The sequence below is a fragment of the Stegostoma tigrinum genome, chromosome 11 (genome assembly GCF_030684315.1).
Source record: "Stegostoma tigrinum isolate sSteTig4 chromosome 11, sSteTig4.hap1, whole genome shotgun sequence".
NCBI classification, from domain to species: Eukaryota; Metazoa; Chordata; class Chondrichthyes; order Orectolobiformes; family Stegostomatidae; genus Stegostoma; species Stegostoma tigrinum.
The window spans coordinates 14,288,313-14,297,285 of NC_081364.1; positions in this window are offsets into that span (position 1 = coordinate 14,288,313).

An 8,973-nucleotide genomic window follows, 5' to 3' on the forward strand; every position below is an offset into this window, starting at 1 on the left:
ACCTGCACATCTTTGGACTGTGGGAGGGAACTGGAGCATCTGGAGGAAACCCACACAGACACGGGGAGAACGTGCAAACTCCACACAGACAGTCCCCCGAGGGTGGAACTGAACCCGGGTCCCTGGTGCTGTGAGGCAACCGTGCTAACCACTGAGCCACCGTGCCACCATTGACCAATAAGAGTAGATATCTTCTCCTGGGACTTCGATGTTGTGGCCATTTCAGAGACATGGATAGAGCAGGGACAGGAATGGTTGTTGCAGGTTCCGGGATTTAGATGTTTCAGTAAGAACAGAGAAGATGGCAAAAGGGGCGGAGGGGTGTCATTGTTGGTCAAGGACAGTATTACAGTTGCAGAAAGGATGTTTGGGGACTCGTCAACTGATGTAGTATGGGCTGAGGTTAGAAACAGGAAAGGAGAGGTCACCCTGTTGGGAGTTTTCTATAGGCCTCTGAATAATTCCAGAGATGTAGAGGAAAGGATAGCAAAGATGATTCTCAATAGGAGTGAGAGAGACAGGGTAGTTGTCATGGGGGACTTCAACTTTCCAAATATTAACTGGGAACACTATAGTTCGAGTACTATAGATGGGTCAGTTTTTGTCCAGTGTGTGCAGGAGGGCTTCCTGACACAGTATGTAGATAGGCCAACAAGGGCCGAAGCCACATTAGATTTGGTACTGGGTAATGAGCCTGGCCAGGTGTTAGATTTGGAAGTAGGTGAGCACTTTGGTGATAGCAATCACAATTCTGTTATGTTTACTTTAGTGATGGAAAGGGATAAGTGTATACCACTGGGCAAGAGTTATAGCTGGGGGAAAGGCAATTACAATGAGATTAGGCAAGATTTAGGGAGCATAGGATGGGGAAGGAAACTGCAGGGGATGGGCACATTAGAAATCTGGAGCTTATTCAAGGAAAAGCTCCTGTGTGTCCTAGATAAGTATATACCTGTCAGGCAGGGAGGAAGCTGTAGAGTGCGGGAGCCGTGGTTTACGAAGGAGGTGGAATCTCTGGTCAAGAGGAAGAAGAAGGCTTATGTTAGGATGAGATGTGAAGGCTCAGTTGGGGCACATGAGGGCTACGAGGTAGCCAGGAAAGACCTAAAGAGAGAGCTCAGAAGAGCCAGGAGGAGACATGAGAAGTTGTTGGCGGATAAGATCAGGGTAAACCCTAAGGCTTTCTATAGGTATTTAAGGAATAAAAGAATGACGAAAGTAAGATTAGGCCCAATCAAGGATAGTAGTGGTAAGTTATGTGTGGAGTCAGATGAGATAGGGGAAGCGCTAAATGAATATTTTTCAACAGTATTCACTCTAGAAAACGCCAATGTTGTCGAGGAGAATACTGAGATACAGGCTACCAGACTAGGTGGGATTGAGGTTCAGAAGGAAGAGGTATTAGAAATCCTTCAGACGGTGAAGATAGATAAGTCCCCTGGGCCGGATGGGATTTATCCTCGGATCCTCTGGGAAGCCAGCGAGGAGATTGCCGAGCCTTTGGCATTGATCTTTAACTCGTCATTGTCTACAGGAATAGTGCCAGATGACTGGAGGATAGCAAATGTGGTTCCCCTGTTCAATAAGGGGAGTAGAGACAACCCTGGTAATTATAGACCAGTGAGCTTTACCTCAGTTGTTGGTAAAGTGTTGGAAAAGGTTATAAGGGATAGGATTTATAATCATCTAGAAAAGAATAAATTGATTAGGGATAGTCAGCATGGTTTTGTGAGGGGATGGTCATGCCTCACAAACCTTATTGAGTTCTTTGAGAAGGTGACCAAACAGGTAGATGAGAGTAAACCGGTTGATGTGGTGTATATGGATTTCAGCAAGGCGTTCGATAAGGTTCCCCACAATAGGCTATTGTAAAAAATGCGGAGGAATGGGATTGTGGGAGATATAGCAGTTTGGATCGGAAATTGGCTTGCTGAAAGAAGACAGAGGGTGGTAGTTGATGGGAAATGTTCATCCTGGAGACCAGTTACTAGTGGTGTACCGCAAGGGTCGGTGTTGGGTCCACTGCTGTTTGTCATTTTTATAAATGACCTGGATGAGGGTGTAGAAGGATGGGTTAGTAAATTTGCAGACGACACTAAGGTTGGTGGAGTTGTGGATAGTGACCAAGGATGCTGTAGGTTGCAGAGAGACATAGATAAGCTGTAGAGCTGGGCTGAGAGTTGGCAAATGGAGTTTAATGCAGACAAGTGTGAGGTGATGCACTTTGGTAGGAGTAACCGGAAGGCAAAGTACTGTGCTAATGGTAAGATTCTTAGTAGTGTAGATGAGCAGAGAGATCTCAGTGTCCATGTACACAGATTCTTGAAAGTTGCCACCCAGGTTGACAGGGCTGTTAAGAAGGCATACAGTGTTTTAGCTTTTATTAATAGAGGGATCGAGTCCCAGAGCCAAGAGGTTATGGTGAAGCTGTACAAAACTCTGGTGCAGCTGCACTTGGAGTATTGTGTACAGTTCTGGTCACCGCATTATAAGAAGGATGTGGAAGCTTTGGAAAGAGTGCGGAGGACATTTACTAGGATGTTGCCTGGTATGGAGGGAAGGTCTTACGAGGAAAGGCTGAGGGACTTGAGGCTGTTTTCATTAGAGTGAAGAAGGTTGAGAGGTGACTTAATTGAAACATATAAAATAATCAGAGGGTTAGATAGGGTGGATAGGGAGAGCCTTTTTCCTAGGATGGTGACGGCGACCACAAGGGGGCATAGCTTTAAATTGAGGGGTGAAAAATATAGGACAGATATCAGAGGTAGTTTCTTTACTCAGAGAGTAGTAAGGGAATGGAATGCTTTGCCTGCATCGGTAGTCGATTCGCCAACTTTAGGCACATTTAAGTCGTCATTGGATAAGCATATGGATGTACATGGAATAGTGCAGGTTAGATGGGCTTGAGATCGGTATGACAGGTCGGCACAACATCGAGGGCCGAAGGGCCTGTACTGTGCTGTAATGTTCTATGTTCTATGTTCTGCCCATGATGTAAAAGACTGACAGTCTGTTCTGAGGCACAGTGCTTTTGAACAGACAGAAGGTGAGAGTCAAAGAGGAAGAGACTGAGATGGAAATTTTGTCCTCAGGTGGTACCTGCCAAGGCCCAGCAGGTCTGAGTTTTTATGTTTGTTAAGGTTATCCCCACCAACACCACCAAACTGCACTGGGCTCAAAAGTCCCACACCCAAAATGGACCCATACCCCCTCCCCACTGTTGGATCGAACTTGATTCCCCAACTACCTAGACTACTACCCAGTCACCTTGTCACCTACTTAGCTGGCGTTCTGTCAATATGTCCCATATCCGTCTGGCACTCTGTTTGCCTGGCACCATATCACTCTACCCACCTGGCACCTTACACTGCCAACACCCTAATCTCACACTTAACCTCATAGGTATTTTTAATCAACAATGTTCAGATGTGTTATGACCCACCTGTAGTGCAGATGGGACTTGAACTTGGGCCATTTGACCCAGAGGTAGGGATATTGCACCACAAAAGCTGCCTCGCGCATGCTTCGTGTGGCAAAGTGCTGTCAGGACCTGGTCATGTGCGAATAAGGGGCTGACCTCTTTGAAAAGGAGATGTGGTTTATCTTCCTCTGATAGTGCTCCGTTGTGAAAGACCTGTCAGAAAAAGAAGTACAGTGGTAATGCGAACTGCAGATGCTGGAGAATCCGAGATAACAAAGTGTGGAGCTGGATGAGCACAGCAGGCCCAGCAGCATCTCAGGAGCACAAAAGCTGACGTTTCGGGCCTGGACCCTTCATCGTAGAGGGGGATGGGGAGAGGGTTCTGGAATAAATAGGGAGAGAGGGGGAGGCAGATCAAAGATGGATAGAGGAGCAGATAGGTGGAGAGAAGAGTATAGGTGGGGTCGTAAGGAGGGGATACTTCAGTCTGTGAAGGACGAACAGGTCAAGGAAGTGGGATGAGGTTAGTAGGTGGGAAATGGAGGTGCGGCTTGAGGTGGGAGGAGGGGATAGGTGAGAGGAAGCACAGTTTAGGGAGGCGGGGGCGAACTGTGCTGGTTTTGGGATGCAGTGGGGGGAGGAGACGAGCTGGGCTGGTTTTGGGATGCAGTGGGGGAAGGGAAGATTTTGAAGCTTGTGAAATCCACATTGATACCATTGGGCTGCAGGTTTCCCAAGAGGAATATGAGTTGCTGTTCCTGCAACCTTCGGGTGGCATCATTGTGGCACTGCAGGAGGCCCAGGATGGACATGTCATCTGAGGAATGGGAGGCGGAGTTAAAATGATTTGTGACTGGGATGATCAGTTGTTCATTGCAAACCGAGCGTAGGTGTTCTGCAAAGTGGTCCCCAAGCCTCCGCTTGGTTTCCCCAATGTAGAGGAAGCCACAACGGGTACAGCGGATGCAGCATACCACATTGGTGGATGTGCAAGAGAACATCTGCTTGATGTGGAAAGTCATCTTGGGGCCTGGGATGGGGGTGAGGGAGGAGGTGTGGGGGGCAAGTGTAGCACTTCCTGCGGTTGCAGGGGAAGGTGCCGGGTGTGGTGGGGTTGGAGGGGAGTGTGGAACGGACAAGGGAGTCACGGAGAGAGCGGTCTCTCCGGAAAGCAGACAAGGGTGGGGATGGAAAAATGTCTTGGGTGGTGGGGTTGGATTGTAGATGGCGGAAGTGTCGGAGGATGATGTGTTGTATCCGGAGGTTGGTGGGGTGGTATGTGAGGACGAGGGAGATTGTGTTTTGGCGGTTATTGTGGGGGCCGGGTGTGAGGGATGTGTTGCAGTTTGAAATGTGGGAGACACAGTCGACGACATGCTCGACCTCTGCGGGGGAGATGTTGCGGTTCTTGAAGAACGAGGACATCTGGGATGTACAGGGGTTTGAGATGCCAGAGACAACAGCACCCTCCGCATTGCTGAGGGAGTCCTGATTGGAATCTCCTCTTGGAAATGTGAAGCTCCCTTCTTCCACAAAACAAAAAGAATAGTCTGAGTGGCAATCTACGTTAGATTGCCTGTGCTCAGAAGATCTGCAGCCATTGTCTTTCTGACCTTGGGTTTTCTTTTCTCATGCACCCCCGGGAAAGCGAGTGTGGGGAAGTGTCAAGGATCAGATGTGCAGGCTGAGGTAAGAATGGATGAAGGAGGGAATGTGGAAAGGAAAAAATATTTAGTGAGATTGCTGCAACATGTGTGGGGCAAGCTTCGATGGAAGAGATGGTCTTTACCTTTTCTTGTTTCATATATATTTTTCTGAAGAAGGGTTCAGACCTGAAATGTCAGCTTTCCTGCTCCTTTGATGCTGCCAGGCCTGCTGTGTTCCTCGAGCTCCACACCTTTTTATCTCAGATTCCAGCATCAGCAGCTCCTACTATTTCTTCCTTATTTCTTCATTTTTCTCTTTTTGTGTTTTAATTTATTTTTCTGTGTTTTATGTTGGCCCCAGATTGTGGTAACACCATACAGCACTTTTCACTGTATTTTGTAACAACATACACGTGATAATAAATAAATCAAATGATTCAAATCAGCCAGGATCTAACGGAAAGGTATAGCAGGTCCAAGGGGCTGAATGGTTTCACCTTGCCCTTGATGAGAATATGTAACATGAAAAGCCTACAATTGGAAGTGGGGAGGGGGAGTGACTGAGAAGGCAGGCACTTTTCACATTTCCCAAACAGTGGCCAATAAAACCATACATGTTTGGTGCTTGCAGTAAAGGGGGTGCACTTTTGCATTCGGCTACAAATCTTGTTTTGTGCCAATGAGACCCGCTTGCCAGTTGGATGATTGGGCACGAGTAGGGGATGTTTGTGCAAAATATTGGCACTGCTTCCAGCCAGATCGTATCATAGGGGCTGTTTTGGGAAGCTGATAAGGGAGCTTTTGTCTGTCTTGGAAGCAAAGTGGCAACATGGAAGTGTCTTAAGTTAACCAAAGCTGAGAAATAAAGGGGTCGAGATTGAGAGAGGCATGTAAAATCGTGAACGAGGGAGCATGCGAAAGAAGAAGCTGGCATTTGGACAGATGCTTTCTGCTTTAAATGGTTCCAGGCATGTTGTCAACTCGCCTCGCAGGCTGAGTATTATTGATCTGTCTGATAATCTTCTCCCAGAATAGTTCATCAACAGGTTATAGCACAGACTCTCCCTTTATTAGCACTCACAGGTTTGTAAAAGATGTTCTGTTGCTGGAGGGCCTGAGCTTCAATGGTATGACAGTAATTATTTAAAACTGTCTTGCTGGCACAATGTGCTTGTCCTCTGCTGTTGCCAAAGCTCTTGGCTCAAAGTCAATGAACTTGCCCTGTGACATCTTTATTGATGGAGCAGCTGCAGATAGACCGTACAAAGCAGATCAATCTTATTGTTATGAAAATATGATGTGTTTTGTGGTGTTTGCCAGGAGGCCTCTAGAGCTGCAACCCCCTTGAACTGTGTATTGTGAAGCTCAGATGAAAGGCGAGCCATGGCTGGGTGTTACCAAAGGGGCCTGTGCCCCTTTTATAATGCAGAAGCGGGGGAGGGTGAGACACTGGTACCAGGGAGGGTGCCGCATGGATATCAGTTGTGTTAGCCCTGGGGCAACTTTTTGTTTCACAGCAAACATTGTTGCATTATGTGTGTACACAGAACATAAGGACATTTTACAGAGTGTATTTTTCTGATTGAAATCTGAAGGGGTTGTATGGCACTTGTATGATACTGACTTGTACAGTGTGCTGTGCTGAAGTGACACAGACTAAAGTGTACCTCCAATAGAGTGCTACAGGGAGGGCCTTCTACAGGAAGGATGTTGTTAAATGTGAGAGGGTACAGAATGGATTTACAAGGATGTTGCCAGGACTGAAAGGGTTGAATTATAGGGAGAGGCTGAATAGGATGGGGCTATTTTTCCATGGAGTATTGGAAGCTGAGGGGTGACCTTATAGAGGTTTATAAAATCATAAAGGGCATGGATGGGGAAGGATAGCCCAAGGGAGTGGGGAAGTCCAAAACTAGAGGGCATAGATGTCAGGTGAGGGGGAAAGATTTAAAAGGGGCCTGAGGGACAACTTTTTCACACAGAGGGTGGTGCGTGTATGGAAGGAGCTGCCAGAGGAAGTGGTGGAGGCTGGTACAATGACAACATTTAACAGGCATCTGGATGGGTATATGAATAGAAAGAGATTAGAGAGTTATGAGCCAAATGTTGGCAAATAGGATTAGATTATTTTAGGATTCCTGATCGGCATGGATGAGTTAGACCAAAGGGTTTGTGTCTGTGTTGTATGTTTCTATGACTGTATGACCCAGCCTTGATCCCTGTGTGTGACATATTTCCACACTTCAGACTTCACCAACTAGACCGTAGCCACGTGGGCCTGGAAGAAGTGAAGCACACAGACAGTGTGGCCTCCCAGCTGCTCTTGGCCTCTTGTCACAGCAACCTTCGATGACAGGATATGGGAGAGCCTGGATGAGCTAACTGACACCCTTGAGTCCTATGAGAAGAATAAACACGTCATCACAGACCGACCCTCCCTTGCTAGACAGAGATAACTAGTGATGGTTTAACCCAAGGGTAACCAGCCCTCAGGTGAGGGGCAAGGACAAGAGGGTGGGACCTTCTGACTGGCTGCAGGGATTGATCTAACAGCAGCTAGTATCACTTCACATTACTAACCAGCTGCTCTGCCAACTGAGCTAAGTAAGACTCCCAGCAGTGAATACTTACTGGTATACTGTATCCATCTCTGTGGGATGTGATTGGCCAGGACTTACTGGAGGTTTAGCAGAGAATGCTTCTAGCCAGTAACATGTGTAAATCCACGAGGAAGGGGGTTATCACCCTGAGTGGTAAGCGAAAGGTCAGCAGGCATGGGGTGGATTAGAAATGGCAGACCCAATCACCCTGTTAGGTATAAACGACGAACTTCTCTCTTATTGGAAATGGTCATTTCCTGGCACATGTGGGACCTGAATATGACTTGCAATTGTCAGCCCAAACTTTGCGCATGTGACTCAAACACGTAGTAATTCTCTCCTTTGGTAAGTGGAAAACTTCCCACGTGAAATGCTGGTGATGTAACTAAACACAGTATCTACAGTCACCCTAAAGAGCTGTGATATATTTGAACATTTATGGTGCTTTTACTCTTTCAGCGAAGGGTTTGCAACACATTATTACTTCTCTCTCCTCTGCGCTGGTCTGCCAAGTTCAAACCCCAGAACTAACAAGTCATTGCCCTTCAATACTGTATGTTGGACTTTTCAGCCCTGGATTGACTTTACTTTCAACCGTAGATTGTCAATTCCACTAAAGTGTGTTTGACCTTACTGTCCCTTTTCCAGCTGCACATTTCTCACATCTGCTTACAAATCTTCCATTCTTTTATAACCTCACACATCCAGCAGGTTTTGGCTCACAGTCCCCCAGCCCAATTCCATTTTTTTTAACTGAGACTGTGCAATAATCTGTGGACTCGCTCCAAATTTTTACATTCATCTCACTTCATATTGAGTTACAGCACAGTAAACGGAAGGAGAGGCAGCAGGAGCTGAACAGACAAGCTTGGATAGCTGTTGCCTTGTTGGTGCAAGAGTTTATTAACGAAGGGCTTTATTATTTTATAGAGAGAGAAAGCAAAGGGATTTTATGATGAATGCATCCTTTAAAGTCTCACTCGTTAAAATCTTACCATCTGGACATCTTTCAAAGAAGCAGTCTCACTGCTGGTAAAGGGAGCTGGAGACTTTGATTCTAATTCTTGTCAAATGGAGCAGACACCAGATTTAACACCTAGTTTAAACAGGAGAAGGCTCTCGGCAAGTGTGGTTGATGCTGTGAGGATTATCATCTTCTAAACAGTGCTGGAAATGAAGGGCCATGTGGGACGGTTCTGTGTGTTGTAAGGTTGGGAATGTGGAGTGCTTTAAAACTTTACCAGAGATAATGGGAACTGCAGATGCTGGAGAATTCCAAGATAATAAAATGTGAGGCTGGACGAAC